General features: G+C 32.1%; 1 protein-coding gene across 1 annotated transcript in view; it reads left to right on the forward strand.

The window, feature by feature from the left end:
• Positions 1–9225: 9225 nt before the first annotated feature.
• LOC111618120 (wings apart-like protein homolog) overlaps positions 9226–21054 on the forward strand; it is a 45094-nt gene continuing 33265 nt past the window's right edge. Inside the window, exon 1 of the mRNA XM_023359572.1 lies at positions 9226–9389. The gene's annotated coding sequence lies outside the window, so the exon portion shown is untranslated. The remainder of the gene's footprint in view (positions 9390–21054) is intronic.

Raw genomic sequence — 21054 nt, forward strand, 5'->3', positions numbered from 1 at the left:
GAAGATGTAAAAAGATGGGGGGAAGTATTGAGATATAGATACGTTATGTGTTTAGAATTGCATCTAAAATACTATTAAAACACAGTTTAAAGCGATGAAGATGATACTTTCAGTTTAAGGGAGATGATTATAATATTTCTATCATCATCAAGTATAGAAACATGAAGAGTGTTGCACAATATCTTCATCTTTCATCCTACCGCATCCCTACGCATCAGTAATTTTCCTGTATCCTTTAAAAAATGTTCTTTCCTGTATCCTTATCCTTATAGAATTATCAATTGTAATTATGCACATTTATCATCTCTTTGATCTTCTGTGGATGCCTGATGATGATCACAATAATTCAAAGGGATGAGACAAAGGACCTATATTTATTTTACCGAAATGACTTATTTAAATAACAAAAAACAATTCTTTAAATTTATTTCCGAACTTATTTATATGAAATTATCTGTTTATAATTCTTTATAAATTCTATCATCATTATCATCATCTTTAAAGTTAGTGAGTAATCTGATCATAGATTTCTCATTCTCTGGTTATTTATTAAACCTTCGCTTGGGTTTTTTTAATTAGTAAATTGGGTAAAATTAAAGGTTTAACCTTAATAACTTCATCATCATTATCATTACATTATGATCGAGATTTAATCCCAAAATTAAACCAATTTTTCTACTAAACGAGAACATATTGCAACATTAAAAATATAAAGTAAATAAGTAATTTCGTGTTTTAAAATTAAAATAATGAATATTTTATTAAACAAACTGAAGAAAAAAAAATTGAAAATAAATTCATTAAACTGCACGAAATTTACTTTTCATCACTGAATATTTGATGATTGCATTAAATTGAATCGAATCCAATTCTTTTCTATCTTCTCGTTTAATTTATTAATTAAAATTTTCTATTTTATTCTTTTAAAATATTGTAGATGAACTGAACTCATCGATTTTCTCTTCATATTTTAAGTAAACAAATCAAACTCTTAATGTTTACAGAGTTGTAAGGATGTAAAATTTGAATATTTGCTTAATGTTCCATTAAATAATCACTTTTTATGTTTTTTCGTGCGTGAATTTAAAAGATAGTTTCTTATTATCATCAATAATTTTGAAGATTTTTGATAAAGATAAGGAGTTGCAAACGTAAAAATCTTGTTCTTCATCAGGGATGAGTTTTCTGCATCCGGAAAATTCATCCTCATCCTCATCCATTAAGAATTCCAACTGATAAAACTCATTTTCTTTTATAAGAATCTCTTCTTTAGTAAATTCAATTTGACATGGTTCTAATCTTCATCAAAATTCAATTTTATGTGTAAAATATTGGCTTTTTGTCGAGAATTTTAACTTCAAGAATACCATTCTTCAAATATGCTAAATTTCCATTAAAAGAATCTACTCTTCGTCAAGAATTCTATTCAATTTTATAAGGCTTTGTTTTTCATTAGAATTCAATTCTTCTTTTTAAAGTAATCTATTCTTCAGCCGCTAATTCCAGTTTCTTAAGAATCTATTTTTTATCAGGAAATCCAGTCTGACAAAGATTTGTTCATCATCACGATTCAATTCTCTATGAAGAAATTATTATTTTCTATTATTACAAATTATAACTTCATAAAAAAAAAACATGGTCTTCAAGAAAATTTAATTAATTTTCTTTATAATAAACTAATCTAATCGCGTTTTTCCACAAGAATTTAAACTGTAAGTAATTATTCTTCATCAGCCATTTAGTAATAATCTGTTCTTCAGCAGGAGTTTCAAGACAATTCTTCAGGAAATCCAGCTCGACAAATATGTATAACTACATCAGAAATTCCAATTTATTCTTTATCAGAGTTGTATTTTCCAATATTTTCTTGCCACTTTAAGTTCAGCTTTTTAGTGGATCCATTTATACTGAATAGTTTAGAGTGGTTTCAAATGATAATGAAAAACTCATATTGATCAAGATCATAAAGTATCGTAGCTTATATTGATATGAGTATAATGGATAGTATACACGAGTAACTGTGATGAATAATTCATAACAGTAATGCCTTTTATAAGAAAATTTAGCACCAAAACCATTTATGTTGCGCCATATTAATGATAAGATAATGCTTTTAAAACATAACATAACTTATAGCTTTTACTTTCCTTTCGAATTTATGATTATTTTACAAGTTACATTCTTAATAAATTAGTAGAATAACTCGGTGGTTGTTTGACGTATGCTTTACATGTACTCTACATAAAACTGATGGATGATAATATTAATGTAAGAGATCCAAGAAGAAAATAGACTTAAAGAAAGATGGAGAGATGACCTGGGCTAAATAGGAAAAAAAAACTGGAAAGAATGGAAGACTTTTTCCTATAGAAAGTTCTCCAGGGTGTGACTCTCTCCTTGGCATATCGCTCACGTGTTGCGTAGCCAGGTATCCCTTCAATTCTACAACTCTACAAGAAAACCCAGAAAAGTCCACGTTGGTGAGGAGAGAATCCGCGACCAACTACTATTGTTTAGAGCTTTTATTCAATGGTGGGCAGCTGAAGATTACAGAAGAGCAGTTCCTTCAAACTAATCTTTTTCATCATACCAGTTGTGTATCTTACGTACTTCATACTTTTGTATAATATCTTATATAATTTTCTTCACATAATATAAAGAAATATAAAGAAAATAATATAAGGAAATATAAAGAAAAACATTACAAAGTTTAACTTTATTAATTTGAAACATCCAGCTTCTAAATCATTAAACTTAGAATTTAGAAAATAATATTTCTTGCCCCAATCTTATTGTATAGGTAGAAAAATGAAGTCTCAACAAGTAAATTATTGAGATTTGAGATGTAAATTTATCTATATAAATAATATTAGAGATGATGATTAGAAATAATCCTTAAAATCTTTTGTAGACGATTCCGATTATCCTCTTGCAGATAATTCTGAAAATCCTTTTGCAGAGAATTCTGAATATACCTTTGCAGATGATCCTGAAGATCCCTTTGCAGATGATCCTGAATGTTCTCTTGCAGATGAACCCGAAGATCTCTTTGCAGATAAACCGAAGATCTCTTTGCAGATGATCCTGAAGATTCCTTTGCAGATAATCAACGAAACACTCAAAGCGTTTTTCATTTTACTCCTATCCTTCTTAGGAATAGAATGAATATTGTTAAAACAGAGTAAAAGTAACAATGATACTTTTCTTAATATTAAAGTAGAAAGGATATCACTGAAAGAATCAAATTGTTTTATAAATCTCTACAAAGGAATCTTCAGAAGGATTAAAATTACGCTTTGGAACGGTCCAAAAGTTAGTTAACTGAGATATAAAAAAAATTATTATCCATTCACATTAACTGACTTTTGAGTCATTATTGATTTAAAAGGAGAATTAAAAATTAATCAGAGAAAGATTTTATTTTTAGTTCCTGATAGAAATTAATGCGAAGATCGTGAGCATGTTTAAAATATTAAAACTGTTTAAAGCATTTAATTAATATCAATATAATGGAAGTTTATTACGTCTACATGCTAAGTTCTTAGCGTAACTACTACAAAGTTCATTAATAAGATATAAACGAGTGTAACATCCTGTTAATAAAATTATATATTAAAACGCATTTACTTAATAGGAATTTATTATTTTTTCACGTTTCTTTCTGTGTTAAAATTGCAATTTTGAATTATAAACTAGCGTGTGGTTCTCGAGTTGTATAAATGTACTACTTAGATCTCTCGTGATCTACACACTACATATCCTCATCTTCATCAATATTACACGTTTTGGACCACTCTATTTGCTTAAAATTACTATTTATAACACATTTTAGACAACGTGAAGCGGTCTAAATTGATTGATAAAAGTTCTTATCTTGTGTGAAGAATGTAGCTCGTGTTAACGATCTTATCATGATGGATATGGTTTATTATAAGGTTGCATACACGATTAGAATTAATTAACATAATGTTAACATTATAATGAGCTTAATTTATATCGTTTTTTGGCTGTTATAATTGATTAAAATCTTCGTACATAATTCCAGAATGTTAAAAGATGCTACTGATAATTTTCATTAATCCTCTTTGTCTAAACTACACTAAATCTATTATAAAATGCATATTATAAGCTTGTATAATTAAGAGTTTAGAAGGTATTTTTAATGTTTATAACAAGGAAATTCGTTAAATTTTTGCTCTCCCGCAGTTCTTTATAAAGTATGCAACTAACTCACTTATCAAGTAGATTTAATTCAACTTTACTTAATTAATTAAAGATACAAGGATTAATATAATAAAATTAAATAAAAAAATGTATCCTTTTTTGCATTTTAATTATCGATTTTGATTAATTTAATTTAATATATAACTAATTCTAAAGAGGAGCAAGGAGCATACGTATGAAAATAAATTTTCTAACTTTCTCCAATTAATTTCGACTTAATTTTAAATATGTAAAGATTAGTAATTAAATAATAATAATAAAAAAATCTAATTAGAGTACAAGGAAATATCTCTCTCTTCTCTCTCTCTCTCTCTCTTATGATTAATTTATCACGATTTTTGTTTATTTTTAACAAGTGTTACACTTATTTTTCTATGATTTAAAAGGAATCGATTCTTCTTTTAAATATTTTTCTATAATTTTTTTATAGAAAAATAAAAAATGTAGTAATTAATTAACAAGTTCATTAAGTTTAGTAATTTCTAATTTATTAATTTTTCTTATTTTCTATGGGATGTACTGTATTGTATCAATACTTCTTTTCTTATAAAGATGAGTTACTTTAAAAATAAAAAAACATAACAATCGACAATTTAATTATGGAATAAATGTGATAGATCTATGTAATCTATCATGTTTCTAGTAGAAATAAAGGAGTAAACGCCCTTTTACCCCATAGATTCGGAGTAATCTATCAAGTTTCCACTACTAATGGGGCATTTTACCCAATTTTTAACGCATAATTAACGTTCTCGGGTGTGTTCTCTCTTTGATAATTTGTTAAACTTTNTTATGTTTAAATTTATTACTTTTCTTAAGATATAACATCAATTCTTTTACATTGTTTCTAAAAGGTGATCGTTCCACAAGATGATGTTTCCTATAAAATAACACATTTTCAGTTTTAATGACACTATTTCCTTCCCTTTTCTCCCCTTAAAAAAGAGGAGAATACTCTTCTTTCCCTCCCTCTTTCTCTCTCTCTCTCCTTATAAAATAAGGATGAAGAGAGCAATAGAGAATGTATTGTTTGTAAATTGATATCTGGTTTCGAAGCTATTAAAATAAAATATCCTTTTATAAATGCTTGTTTCCTGTTATTGAATCTATTTTCTTATAGAGGAAAACATTTTATTTTCCTTTAATTTCTTCTCATAAATATACTTGAAAAGATTTTTTTTTTCTTGATTATTTTCTCTTCAATTATCGATTAAAAGAAGTAAAATCATCAATTTTAAAGAGAAATTGATGTATTTTCTTCTTCTTCTTTTTTGTAAATGTAATCATAGAGAATTTCGATTTATTTTTCTAAGTTATCAATTAAAAATATATCATTTTAAGGAGTAATTGTTATATTTAAATGAAGAGTATTGTTAAAATTTAATTATTAATATTAAACTTTAATTAATATATATAAGTTATTTTAATAAATAAATAAAAACATATATGTATGTAGTACAGTACTGTAGTAGGTATAGAAAGGAAGGAGTTCTGTGTTGTTTCCTTGAAGAAAGTAATATGAGAAAGTCTTTTAATGAAGTTGGTAGGATGTTTTGATGAGTTGTGACATCATTCTGATGAATATTTATAGAGAGAAGTTTGCTAACACGTCGTTGTGTAAATGAGTCTTTCAGTAAGATAGTGCATGATCGCTCCAGTTGCACGTCATTTACCAATTAAATAACCACCTTCTCTTGATGAATATACAACACGTTTTAACTATATATAGAAAGAAATCTTTACTTAGAATATAAAGAAAAATATATATATATAAATTTATTAAATAAAAATGATGCTAATTATTTCTTATAAACAACACACTCACACTTACTTCGATCCTTTTCAAGCACGAAATTTGAATTATTAAGCTTTAATTTCCTAAATAAACCTCTACTTTTAAGCATTAAAAAAAATGAATTAATGTTAATTAATTTAAAAATATTTGCTTACTTTAAATAGAAATTAATTATTTATGAAAATTAATTTAAATTANTTAAACATTAAAAAAAAAAAAATTACAATTTACAGCGTATCCATAAACGTACTGTAGCTTCAAATTGCAATATCCATTTTCCTATATAAGCTTATATAAATTAATGCATTAGGGATGTATAACAGATAAATTGAATAATTTTACATTTATTTACAATAGTTTAGCATGTTTACTGACATAATTTCAATAATATTATAGTATAAAATGGTTAGAGATGTTTCTAAACTGCCTTTACTCAATTTAGATTTATGAGATCGTAATGAATATCAATTAAATGTTATAATGACCCCCTAAGTAAACTCCTTGCACTTAGATTAAAGTGTAATTAAGGATTAAAATAATATAAATGACAATAATTTACAATATTTAAGGTAAGATTTTCTAATTTATTTTAAATTAAGATTAATTTGTTCTCGAAAATACTGTATTTTTTCACTCCCCTCTAAATTTTTGTTGTAATTTCTTTAAATTTTAATGGGTTTAAAAGTTGATTTTGTAGGTTAAAAACGTTATAAATTGAGTCAAAATCCGTCCGCATTCTTATTGTAATGTATACTCCCCCCTCCTCCATTGTCCCAGATTCCGCAACCCCCTCCCCTTTTCGTACATCTAATAAAATTCAATCCCATTAAAAACCTTTATGCATTTTATTATTTATAAAGTGATATAAACTGTATATAAGTTAATGAAATAAAAAGGACGTCCATTAAAGTTCAACCCTCCCCTCCTTCTTGTCCGACATATCATAATATATAAGTTAATCAACAGTTTAGAATCTCATGATCTTAATTATCATTTGAAGTAGGAAAGGGTTTCATATACAGTCGACCCCCCATAACACTGTTGATTATTTCGTGTTATATGAATTCCGTGTTGTACGAGTCACTTAGATTTTACAAATACGTGTGCCAGGCTGTGAACGGCTCACGTATTTGTAAAATATAAGTGCCTCGTACAACATGGAATTCATATAACACGGAATTATCTACAGTGTTATAGAGTGGTCTACTGTAGTAGCCACAAAGGCAACACAACTACATTAGAAGAAGGTCTGACCCTCAATGGGATCGAGTAGTATTGATAAAGGATGAAGAATTGTAATACCGCTCATGGTAAATTAACGATGGAAAGACCGAAATCGAACCCGGATTCACTTCAATTTTTAGCTTCAAACTTTGTATTTTTCGCTTTATAATTTTTATTTGGATTTTATTTAAAAAAACGGGTTTAAATTGATTTAAAAAATAATGTATTTTTACAAGCGAAAACTCTTGAAAAAAATTTATATTTTAAACAATTAAAATCCTTTAAAAAGTTAATAATAATAATACAGTACAGTAGAGCGTCGATTTTCCGAAAGTCAATCATCCGAAACGTCAATCATCCGAAAGAATTTCAGTCGGCAAATTTAAATTTTCGCCAGTGCTGTGGCGCTTTAATCTTTGGCTATGGCTTGGGCTACTCAAATATTTTACGTTTTTGATACTAAATTAACATCTGAAGTATAATTTTTTATTATTTTTATATTTTTCAATATATTTATTTTGTTTGTACAAAATAAAAAAATANGTTATAGCCAGCGATAACAGGAAATATTTACCCTTGTTTAATGTCCTATTGGAGTTATCTGTCTCCAATAGAAATTTCAGGGAAGTGTGTTGAGGAGATTGGTATGTTATGTCAATAGAAGAGCAATAGAATACTGAGGCTCGGGGTGACCTGAGCATTGATCAGAAGAGGGAAAATGTTTTTATAAGAAGTTGGAAAAGTGACAGGTAATGGATTACCCATGATGATCAGTAAAAAATAAAAAACTTCAGCTTTCACAGTATTTTTGGTATGCAATCAAAAAATAAAAACGTGGGAGCGCTCACGAGAAGCATGTAAAAATTGATAGAAAGTGTAACTAGGTTTGGGTGTATATAAATATGGATCTTGATTTAAATAATCTCCAAAAAGTAGATGTGTTTTAGAACATAAGAGGGAGCTCGTCTGGTAAAAAAATGCGAATACCGTTAAGACACCAGTCTTGAAGTTGATCTTTATTTTATAAATTGCAAATTTTTAAGACAAAACATTCAAAAAATTATTTACTAGACAATGTCTTTATTAAATAACTACAGTATATTTAAAATTCAGTTTTAAGTTATTAAATACAGTATATGAGTTGCAAATTGGAAACATTCTGACTTAATACAGTAAAACATCGATTTAACAGACTTAGGACTTAACGGACAAAACTTTTGGTCAGTATGTCATATATGAAAATTAACACTTTGCTAATTTTAAAATGCTTTTTATATGTAATTAAATTAACAGATTATTTTTTCAAATCCAAGAGTCACCGCTTAGTTATTAGTCTCAGAACTAAGTTGAGTACATATGTAATATGCAATAATAATAATGTAGAAAACTTTTCTGTGAAATTGAATTTCTCATACAGTACTTAATTGTAATTACATAAACGTATCTACAAAAGTAAAAACAGATGAACGAACCACTTTGACAATTTTTTAATACACGCATTCGGGAAACCTACTTTATATAACGGATTTTATGCTTTAATGGACATTCCCACGTCCGAATTAGACAGTTAAATCGAGGTTTTACTGTACTTTACATTCAATGTAGAGTATAAATATCCAGTAATTTCATTTATATAAGTGTTTTTTTTATACGAAATATTAAACTATTTGAAAACATTTTTGTTTCTGATGTGTCTTAAGAATCAACGAAAGTTATTTAATTCTTATCTAACCAGTTTGTCCAAACACACGTTTTAATAATTTAAAAAAATATATGCATAATTTATATAATAAAATATTTTAATTTATTTATATTTAATATAAATAATCTTAATGTAAACGAGTTATATTTTAATTTTTTTTGTAATATTTTGTTAAACGTTCTATTTATTAATACTTATTATAATAAATTTATAATTAATTTACGTAAAATGTTTTAAAGTTTAATTATTTTAGTAATCACGTGATCGAGATCCAATTACCATGGTTACCATTTTCAAATTTGAATGGAAGCTGAATGAAATTGACAATTTAGTAGTGTTTTCTGATTTATTTCAAATTTGTAGCTTATTTAATGAAATATAGATGCAAATATGCTGTTAAGTTGAGGATTTTACAGTTTAATGCATCAGAAATTTATTTATTAAGTGAGTTTATATTTTTTAAATATATTAATTAATATTTTTAAATTAAAACATCAATTTTTTTTTTTTTTATAAGCACAGTATCTTTATTATTATACAATCTATAACTTTAAAATAGTTTAAAAAACCTCTAAACTAATGTTTCTAAAATAATTAAAGCAAGAATAATGTGATCTGATGCTTGAAACATTTGTCTTAGAATTCTGCCCTGATGATGACCATTTAACACAAGTGAAAACATTTGCTTTTTATATATGTAGCATTTAAATCTATGTTAAATGTTTACTTTATTCAAATCTAGCCCTTTTGTACTTCCTTCCGACACTAGAGTAGCGTTTCGCATTTTACTTTTGATTCCCAAGGATGGCCTGTTAATTTAACTGGGTTGAAATTGTTGACATTATTTTAAAATCCAACTGATAACTGTATGGTAATTAGTCCAGTAAGTTATCTTAATGGTTAGAATATTATCTTTATTAATTGAATTTTGTTACAGCTTTCTGTTTGTTTTGAGTTATGGCAACGCAACACTTGGGCGATCTGCCTAGGGGAATGCCTTCCGGGAGGTCTTTTTAAGGGAAACTGGCTCCTATTTAGGCGTTACAGATGTGGAGAAAACACGGAAAACTCCACATGGCCAGCCCGTCCGAGTGAGACGTGAACCCACGACCGAACTCCCAGTGGTCAGGGTACAAAGACCACTCGGCCACTGGTGAGCCTACAGCTTTCTGACAATTGAATCTCCATACACTGTAAAAACAGTTAAAGGAGTCAATGAATACACCTAATTCCTTGAATTGTACAGTGATTGTCTTTGTTTATTTGTGGTATTGTTAACATTGGAATCAAATGCAATTTGATTAGACAAAATCTTCGTAATTTTATGCACAGAAAGCTAGAACTTCTGAAAATAAGTTCTTCGACACTTTTTCTAGCAGTTTTCGGCTATATTTAATGGCTTTTCTCAGGTTTGACAATATTTGGAACGTCAGATATCCAAAAACAAATTTTCGAATATCTGACGTTTCAAATATTGTCGAACCTGAGGAAGGCCATTAAATATAGTTTAAAACATTAATTTGATTAAAGAAAATTGCTAGAAAAAGTGTCGAAGGTTTTTATATAAATTAAAATCTTCATAGCATAATTTTTGTCTTAAATTTATGAACCAGCATAAAATCTTGAAAATTCCTGAAAATTTGATATATTTTCCTTCACATTAGGATCAGATAAGTTAGATTTGATTAATATTTATAATCAGCGAGCAATATTCAATTCTTTTGATTTATCATCTTTGACCTTTTATATGAAATCTTCACATATTCTAAGTTAAAATTTGAAAAGTTTTATCTAATCTGGGATCTGTACATTATGATATATAAATTTTTATATTTAAAAGATCATCTTAAATTATAAAGGGAGAAACAAGACCGAAAATGGCATTTTAATAATTATGTTGGACAGTAATTAATTTAATTATAAAATGTCTTTAATTGCTGTCGCAATTATCTCTTTTTAAGGAACATACTTCTTTCTTTCTGTGCTGAGATCTTCAAGTCTGTTTCTTCTTATCCTCCTCTCTTTGTTTTAACCAACCTCTTTATCATATACATAGAAATAGGTAGAGGAGAAGCATGAAAAGATCTCATAGAAGGTGTGGGTGAGACATAAATGCTTTATAATTTTTAAATGTGTCTTATTAGAATACTTTTTTCTAATTAGAAAGATAATCTTTATGATGTACCGAATGAAAAAAAGAACAGTTATATTAAAAATCATATCATAATGATGATCTACATTTGAAAGTTTGATTATAGAAACGATAGAAATTATGTCAGCTTTAACTTGGTATCTAGATAACAATTAACAATTATTATTAGTCTGTGAGTTATTGAATAATTTACACAGAAAAATAAGTTTCTGTCAATATTAGCAAAAACTAGAACTCACTGTGCTCTAATACCATCTGTGCCAAAACAGTTGTATCAAAGCATTCTAGACCCATTTTTTCCTAACGTTAAGGAAACATTAGTTAATGGCAAATTGAAAATATGGAAATTGCTTTGAAGCAAAAAGTTTGCAATGTGAAAAAATAATATTAAACATAGATAATTCATTATGTTTTTGCAGATATTTTTATTGTAACTGCACTAAATATAGACAAAAAAGAATAATTTATTTTGAAAATAAGTGCAGTTTTACTGAAGATATGATTTATATCTTCAATATTACACTTATATGATTTTATTGTCATATTCATGCTACTATATAGCTTTTAAAAATTGTTATCAATTATTTGTAAACTGAAAATTATTATTTAAATGCTATAATAATAGTAATAGGTGCTATCTGTTTGGAAAGATTGAAGGGTTTATGATTGCCATTCCAGATCGGGTCATAAACACTAAAAACTTCAGAAAACACATCCTGAAGGATATATCACTGACAAATAACTCTTGCAGAAAATGCCACATTCTGCCAGAAATAATACAACATATAACTTCTGGTTGCAAACTCTCAGCACAGACCATTTACATAGGCATAATCAAGTAGCAAATATATCACACCAAGAGTTTGCGCACAAACACAGATATTAAACATCAAGGTACCATACTACAAATATACTCCACTGATAGTAATATAAAATGACACACACAAAATATACTAGGACAGAGCCATAATCACAGATAAAACAGTTTATCACAATAGACTTGACATCACTCTCATTGACAAATGCAATAAGATTGCTAATATAATAAACATCTCTGTTCCAAACACCCATAATATAAAAAATGTTCACTCTGAAAAAGTCAACAAGTACACTCCACTCGCTCAAGAAATAAGACAGATGTGGAGGATGGATAAAGTAATTATTGTACCTGTTGTCCTCTCTTCTACAGGTTATACCACAAAAGTCTAGAAACATTAAACCTTAATAAAAACATATACATGGCATTACAGAAGCAATATTGAACACACACCACATTGTTAGGAAGTTTCTAGATTTCTTGAAGTTTCTAGATTTCTTGCAAGTTTCTTGACACACATACCAATAACAGAGAAGCTTAATATAACACTTGTTTGGGTAGCTACGCCCTGACTTCCTGACTTTAGTCTGGCCTAGCACTTGGAACCAGTATCAATTGAGCATGACATTTGCAACATAATAATAATAATAATAATACTGAATTTTTGCAGAATGATCTGCATGCTGCATATAATCAGGGTAGCCCAGCAAGCCGGTTAAACTATGAATAAAATATAAAATTAATCAGATCTAGTTAACTAAACGTTAAAGAAAACATTCTTCAGAGTACAATAAAATAACATTGTAATTTGACTGATTTAAAATAAGGAAGAGTGTTTTCATATATAAGACAATAAAACAGTTAATGACTTATTGGCGGCAGCGGCAGCAGCAACAGTAGTAGTAAGTCAGTGTGGGTTTTCAAAAAAAAAAGACAAAAAAAGCATTTTCAGAATTCTGAAAGTGCTTTTTTAATGTCGTTAGAAAGAAGACAAAATGAAGAAATTAAACATATAATTGTAGATTTTGATGTAATGCTTTTGTTTAATGGGCTATCTAGAGAGGATGTATAACCTCACCTAACCCAGCATGCCAGCATTCTGATTTTTACTATACAGAAATATCTGATTTCATGCTGGATAGACCCGGCATGCTGGTCGTACCGGATAGCCGGATGAAAGCTGGACCGTTAGGTAGTGTGTCACATGTGCTCCGTCTTCGATCATCGCACCGGCGGGATTATTTTTCAATCCGTGGATATATATACATCATTCGATTCGTCGTATCGAGAGCTATCGTTCGATGTGCTGAATTTCAGGATCGGACCAGTGGATCAAAAGGTTATTGTTTCCGGAAGTTCCGTTTTTTCCGGCTGCGTTTTCCGGGTGTTTCCGCCGGTAAGTCATTGTTCTGTACATCTTTTTACTCGGCTTTTTAAGCCCTTTTCTCCGCCGTCGTCGGTTTTCCGCTCCGACGTCTCGCTTTCATTTTATTACGATTGAAAGTTGTAAAGGTTCGGGCAGCCGTGCAGGCTTCGCGGGCCACCGGTACCTTCGATTGTCGGGTATTATCGTTATTGGTATAGTATCTACTTTTGTAGCTATTTTCGTGTACCTAGGTATAGTAGTTTTTGTATCATGAGCGATCTTAGACTCGCTTTAAACAAAGGAGGCAAGGGTCTTTGACCTACCACGTGGCCGGGGTCAGCATCCTAACTGACCCTATTTCGGCTCAGTGTATTTAAGTGTAACATATATCATTCTTCTCGGAAATTTAACGCGAACTTACTGGACTGGAAGACAACCCTCATGAATTACTATTTTTACTTCTCAATTGAACTTGTGATCCTATAAGGTCTAAGTTACGACATGGCGGTCAACATGAATTCTCCGGAGAAGGATCTTCTGGAGATAGTCTCAGCTAGTCTGGACACTATAATGGAAGCTATTCTGGCTAATTCTCAAGGGTCAGTGACAACAAAGAAACGGAAAAGCATGAGACAGGCAGCAAAGGACATGCACGCGGCTGCCAATAGCCTGTTCGGTATAGTATTGGCACTGAGAACTAGGCATACGGAAGGAAAGGGAAGCTATGCCGAGGTGTTAAAAAGGGAAAAATCAAACAAGAGTCAAGCAACCACTCTAATCACGGAAACAATCACGGGAGATGCCCACCAAAGTAACCCTAAGGAATTAATACTGGAGCCTATGGAATTAGACACAGGAGAAATAGTAAGCCCAGAAGAAGTAATGAGCACCATCATGGAAAAAATAAATCCAACAGAGTTGAACATAGGGGTAAAAAACGTACAAAATATGTCAAGAGGAGGGCTGAAATTCAAGGTCAAAACAAACGAAGATCTGACAAACCTGAAGGAAGCACTTGAGCAGATTCCTGAGGTAAACGAAAAAGTTAAAATAACAACACCAAGAAGAAGAAACCCCAAAGTTATTATACTGAACGTCCCAAAAGAAGAAGGGAAATCTGAATTAAAATGTAAAATATATGAACAGAATAGCGAAATAAGGGAGAAATTCTCATCAGAAGTATTTAAACAAAACACTGAAATAACCCATGTGGTTAAATCAAGGAAGGGAGAGGATTATAGGCACGTCATAATGGCGGTGCAACCAGTGATCAGAAACACACTAATAAACATGGGGCAAGTAAGTTATGAATGGGGATCTCTGAGGGTGGACGACTATATACCAGTCCTAAGATGCTACAAATGCACAGGATTCGGGCATATGGCCAAAAGTTGTGATCAAAAAACAAGGTGCAGCCACTGCACAAAAAAGCATAAATATAAAGACTGCCCATTAAAAGAAGAAGAGCCAATCTGCACTCACTGTACGAAGGCCAACAAAAAACAACAAGAAGGGCAAAAATACAGAACAGATCATAATGCATACTCATCCAACTGCCCCATACTAAAAAGTTACAAAAGATTACTGGTAAGACAAACAAGTTATGAATAATACTACCCAAAGAACCCCTTTCTGCAGATTGAATACAACAATGGCCAAGAACCCTTTTAAAATTCTTCAGATAAATGCCCAGAAATCCCGGGCAGCATCCTCTTTGGTGATTAAGACCGCAAACGATCTAGAAGCAGACATTATTTTAATCCAAGAACCATATACCATAAACAATGAGATAGTACGTTTTGGCCAATGGCAGGTTCTCTACAACGGCAAAAGTAATGAAAAACCAAAAAGCGGAGTAATAATACGCAACAAAAATATAAGTGCAGCCCTAATACCAAGCCTAAGCTCGACAAAAATAACCACTGTGGCCATTCAAAATGGACCTATAGAGTATGTAGTCTGCATTTACTTCTCCCCATACGAAGAGGACGAGAGCTGTATAAACGAGCTGGAGAGTGTCCTCCGAGCATTAAAAGGCAAAAAGCTAATAGTAGCCGGAGACGGCAACGCAAAATCCCCAATCTGGCACCATGAAGAGGAAGATGCAAGAGGTAGACTTATTGAAGACATTCTTAACGAGTACGACCTTACATCCATGAATACATCAGAACTTCCCACCTTCTATAATGGAAGAGCACAAGGCTGGACGGACATCTGCCTGGCACCTACAGAACTAAGCAATATAGTCATAAAATGTGAAACCATTCTCAAGGACTCAGTTAGCGACCACCACTATATACTAACAACGCTAGACGACAACCAACCACAATTGGGCCCTGGTACGAATAAATACCAGAAGAGGACAAACTGGGACCAATTCCGAACCCTCTTCGCAAATAACTGGAGAAGTTACAACTTTGGCCCTCTCGCTGACACCCACTCGATAGATAATTATGTGCAACACCTCACAAATTCCATCAACTCGGCCAGTGCTCTCTCCTCCACCCTTAAACCCAGCAACACTTACCGTACCCATTGGTGGACAGACTGACTAGAAAATAAAAAACGAAAGGTAAGAACTCTAAGGAAACGTTGGATGAGAGAACAAAATATAGAGGCAAAAGAAAGAAGGAAAGAGGAATATAGCGAGGCCCTTAAAAACTACAAGGAAGAGATTAACAAAACCAGAACAAAGGCGTGGCGCACCTACTGCGGGAAACCTTTCAAGGATCCATGGGGAGGCCCATTCAAAGTAGCATTCAAGAAAAATAAAAAAGCGTCCATCCCGAACATCATCACGAGCACGACACATAATGATTACAAAATAGATGAAAATATCAAACAGTTTTTAAACTACCACTTTCCCAATGACGACAATGACAATTAGGAACAAGATGACATACGTAAAGAAACTGAATCAACTTATAAAGGTAAACAGGATAAGTGGTTTTCATTCCAGGAAATAAACAAAGCAATTTGCTCCCTAGCCAATAAAAAATCCCCAGGGATCGATGGTGTTACGACCGAGACTGTCAAACAGACCTTCTTGGAAATACCAATTGCATTTGTAATTATATTCAATGGATGCCTGAGGACAGGCTATTTCTCCCAAAAGTGGAAGATGGCTAATGTAGTGTTGATCCCAAAGGCAGAGCACCCCGTGTCCATGAAAGACTACCGTCCTATATGCCTACTGCCGGTAATAGGCAAGGTTTTGGACGGTCTACTTATCAACCGTATTAACTGGCACCTAGCCACCAACAATCAAGTGAATAAAAATCAGTATGGCTTCCGACCTGGGGAATCCACGATAAAAGCAATAAAGAAAGTAACTGAATTTATAGAGGAAGCGTGGGAAAAAGATCAACATGCACTATTAGTAAGCATAGACTATAAAAAGGCCTTTGACAACCTATGGTGGCCATCGGTCAAATACAGGTTAAGAAAAACAAATTGTCCAGAGAATATTTATAATCTAACTGAAAGCTATCTGGCTGAAAGAAAAGTAGGATATGTTAATGGGGGAATAAATATTGTCAAAGGAGTAAACAGAGGGTGCCCACAAGGCTCACGGAGCGGTCCAGGTTTGTGGAACCTGGCTTTCGACAACATCCTTTACTCACTGCAAGGGGATGAATCCTTCCAGCTGCAAGCCTTTGCAGATGATACCCTCCTCATGGTGAGGCACCAAAACTGCCATGTCTTCCAGCAGAGGGGTAACCAAATACTGGAAAGAATCCACGAATGGAACATCCGAAATAAACTTCCTGTTAACTTTGACAAATGTGAGGCACTAGTCTGCACTAAAAGATCCCGAAGGAAACAGCTGCAGCGGCATCTTGGCATTTACTTGGAGGGACACAGGATCAAGATTACCCAGAATCTTAAGTACCTGGGGGTCATAATGGACCCAACCTTAAACTGGGGAAGCCATATCGAGACCATCGAAGCCATATCGAGATATGTCAAAAGGTTAAGAAAAAAACAAACATGCTGTATCAGATATCCAGGAATACTTGGGGAGTAAGTGCCAAACACTCTTCACTGATATATAAGGGAGCCATTGAACCGGCCCTGCTCTATGCAGCCCAAATATGGGGGAAACGGGCAAACATTGTGCATAATAAAAGAAAACTACTCTCCGTGCAAAGGGCCTCTGCGATAAGAATCTGTGGGGCGTATAGGACGGCCCCAACAGACGCCTTACTGGTCCTTGCAAATCTCATGCCAATACACATTAAAATAAAAGATCTAAATTGGACATGGAACCTATCGAACATAAAGCTGGATAACATCAGCGACAAAGACATCCAACAAGTAATCAATAAAGAAGGCTACCCAACTGAAAGTAAAGAAATTCTAAAGGCAATCAAGAACCACGGCATGGACAACTATAATGCAGAACTGGAATGCTCATGCCACCCAGCAATAAATAATAACAATATATTCAACATCAACCATCCCCTCGATGATGACGAAAATACATGGAAGATTTACACGGATGGAGCAAAGAATGAAAAAGGCACGGGGGCCACATTTGCAATTTATAATGGGAACACAGAGAATACCGAACACGAGGAGTACTTCAAATTGCACAACCACTGCTCAAATAATCAGGCTGAGCTGTGGGCAATGTATACGGCACTAACATATATTACAATGAAACGGAAAAAATATAAAGGCAATATAAGCATTTACACGGATAGCCGCTACGTGCTAAACACGATAGGCAATAACACAAGGAAACCAACAGTCGGCCATAAGTGTAATTACTTAATCAACAGCATGAGTAAATACAGGAACATTAAAATAAACTGGATACCAGGACACAGTAACATCACAGGCAACGACAGGGCGGATGATTGGCCAAATTGGCCACCAGCTCGGAAATGCACATTGCCTTCAGCCGCATCCCAACCACCTACATAACCAACTACATACGCAACATATGCCTAGACATATGGCAAAAAGAATGGGATACCTCTACAACAGGAAGAACGACATACAAATTTCTCCCCTCGATTAGCAAGAGACAAACCTACGGCTACCTTCAACCTTCATACACCTTGACTCAGTGCTTTACCGGACACGGGAATTTTCCCACCTACCTAAATAGGATTGGGAAAAGGGACAACGGCTTCTGCACCTGCGATGATGCCAGTCAGGGGGATGTCATCAATATCCTCATTGACTGTCCCTTATACAACAATATAAGGGATCATCTAATAGGTTACACCATACACCATGGACAGAACTGGCCACCAAGCCTAGACTTTTTCTGTAAATCAAAAGAAAACCTAAAACACTTAGAAGATTTTATTAGAAACTGCCCATTGTTCAACTTGAGCAGTCACCTTTCAACTTCTGGAAGCTAGACATATTCGCTTTCTACGGCAGCCACCTGTGCATCCTGGACGCAATAATCATCACCATCATCGAAGACAGGGCACCCAGCAGCAGCTGCAACACAACCATCGTCAACTACTGCCAAGGCTACCACCCTGGAAGCCAAGATACATCAAGACATGTCTGTAGAAATTCGCGTAAAATGAAATGTAAGGACGAAATAACGTATGTTCTAAGCACCCAGTAGGTGCATTTTTCTGTAGTTTTAGGGAGCACTCATAGCGTCCCATCATCGAAATCATCCAAGCCTAAATGGCTAACTGTAAATAAAGTATACCTTTGTATTATATTAGAAAATAAATGAGGGCATGACGCAACCATGAGAACCCACATCCTTCCTTCCAATCTGTAAACCTATCAAATCCCAACTCCCCACTAACTCATCCTAATCTATTCCATTCCTATTCTATCTTACTCCTACCCCTCCCACAACCCGCCAATTAATCAATCTTCTAATACACCTATCCTCTCCCTACCTCAACCCCTCTTCTACACACAGGCTAAGTCTTCGGACAGCCAGTTATCTTTACTCTAATAGGGGCTGGTCGTACCACAAAAATATGGTAATAATGGAATTCAATACTTAAAATTTAAATTAAACAATAAAAACTGGGCATAACTTTAAAACAGACCAAGAATATTGACAAAATTGTTAAATGTCAACTTTGACATATTTAACAATTTTGTCAATATTCTTGGTCTATTTTAAACTGTCAACTTTGACATAGTTTTTTTTTTTTGCCAACTTAAATTTAATTTTTAATTCAATGGGCACTAAGAGAGTCTTTTTTAGCAAGCCCGACATGGATTCAGCCTGGTCCACAATAGGGTATCTGGGTTTTTTTTTTTAGCGGCCTCTATACACTCTTTGACGGTGAATAGTTTCTCTTTTATTCCTTCTTCTAGCTCCATGATGATGTCTCGAGACTTATCCATTCTACTCTTTAGGTATTAATTTATTGGATTGAGTTTAATTTTATTTATATACTATTCCTACTATTATTTATATACTATTCCTACTGTATTATTTTAAAACTTTACCTAACCCAGGCACCAGAATGAATAAAAACAGTTCCTCACAAAAACAGCAACACGTCTTAACAGAACACACTCCTGAACTGGAATGGTAAAGCAGGGCATAGAAGAGACTAGATTTTAAACAAAGGAACTGGTTTCTATTGTTTACAGGCAGGACAGAAATTGCCTAATGGAGAGGAAATACTATATTAAGTTATTAAGATGGATTATTATTTAAATGAATTATATTTGTGTTTTATATATGAATAAATAGATTATTTTGGACTTTTACATTTATTTTATCATCATTATCATTATTTTCATTTTTGTTTTNATAAAAACAGTTCCTCACAAAAACAGCAAAACATCTTAACAGTACACACTCCTGAACTGGAATCTAGGGTATCTGGGTGAAGAGGGACAGGGCCTAACATATCCAGATTACTCCCCAAAAAGTTCCTATGGTTTTCTGACCCATCCAGATTCATTCTGGATCTCTCAACCATTCAACTGTTGATACAAACTTTTATTAAGTGGAATCTGTTCTTTGCTCATTAGTTATCATGTATTAATGTCCCAATATGGTATTTGAAGACTTAATCTTATAGAAAGACTTTGATTAGATTTTTGATATTTTCTTCTATTTGAAAATCAATGTTTTTATCTTGAACATGTTGAATTACTTATATATGTTGCAGCTGGATTGTTAATTCAGCGATTTTACAAAACGTCTAGCTGTTTGATTACATGGTGTCATTTTGTAATAAAGCTAACTAACATTCAGCTGGATTGTTGTTACGTTGCAATGTGGCTGGCTACATTTATCCATATTGTCAAGAGGCAGAAATCTCAGGCTTTTTACTAAAATATGAATTATTTACTAAGATTAGGGACAAAAATATTAGGAAATAAAAAATATATATGTTGCATAATCAAAATTATTTATTTATAAACTTGAAAATTATAAAAAAAGTACAGTATTTGACTTACTTCCTGCTTATAGGAAATAATATAATTTATAGTAACTAATCAACTTAACTGTTCATTGGTCATTTAAAATCTTTAAAAACATGTATTGCTATTAAGATATTATGCATTATGCATGTATTCTTAATGTTTAGATACTTTACTATAATTAAGAATAACTTTTGTAAAATCGCGACATAAATAAAGATAGGTAGTTTGACATACCAAACAATACAACATTAAATAATAAAAATGAGAAAATACTTTAAAACTGTTAAATTTCTCCAATAGTTAAAAAATAATAGTAAACATATCAAATAGATGTATTATTTTATTAATGCAAGATAAACTAAACTGACATTTAGATCCACAAAGAACATTCTTT

Source organism: Centruroides sculpturatus, unplaced genomic scaffold (genome assembly GCF_000671375.1).
Source record: "Centruroides sculpturatus isolate CEXI.00-Female unplaced genomic scaffold, Cexi_2.0 scaffold183, whole genome shotgun sequence".
NCBI classification, from domain to species: domain Eukaryota; kingdom Metazoa; phylum Arthropoda; class Arachnida; order Scorpiones; family Buthidae; genus Centruroides; species Centruroides sculpturatus.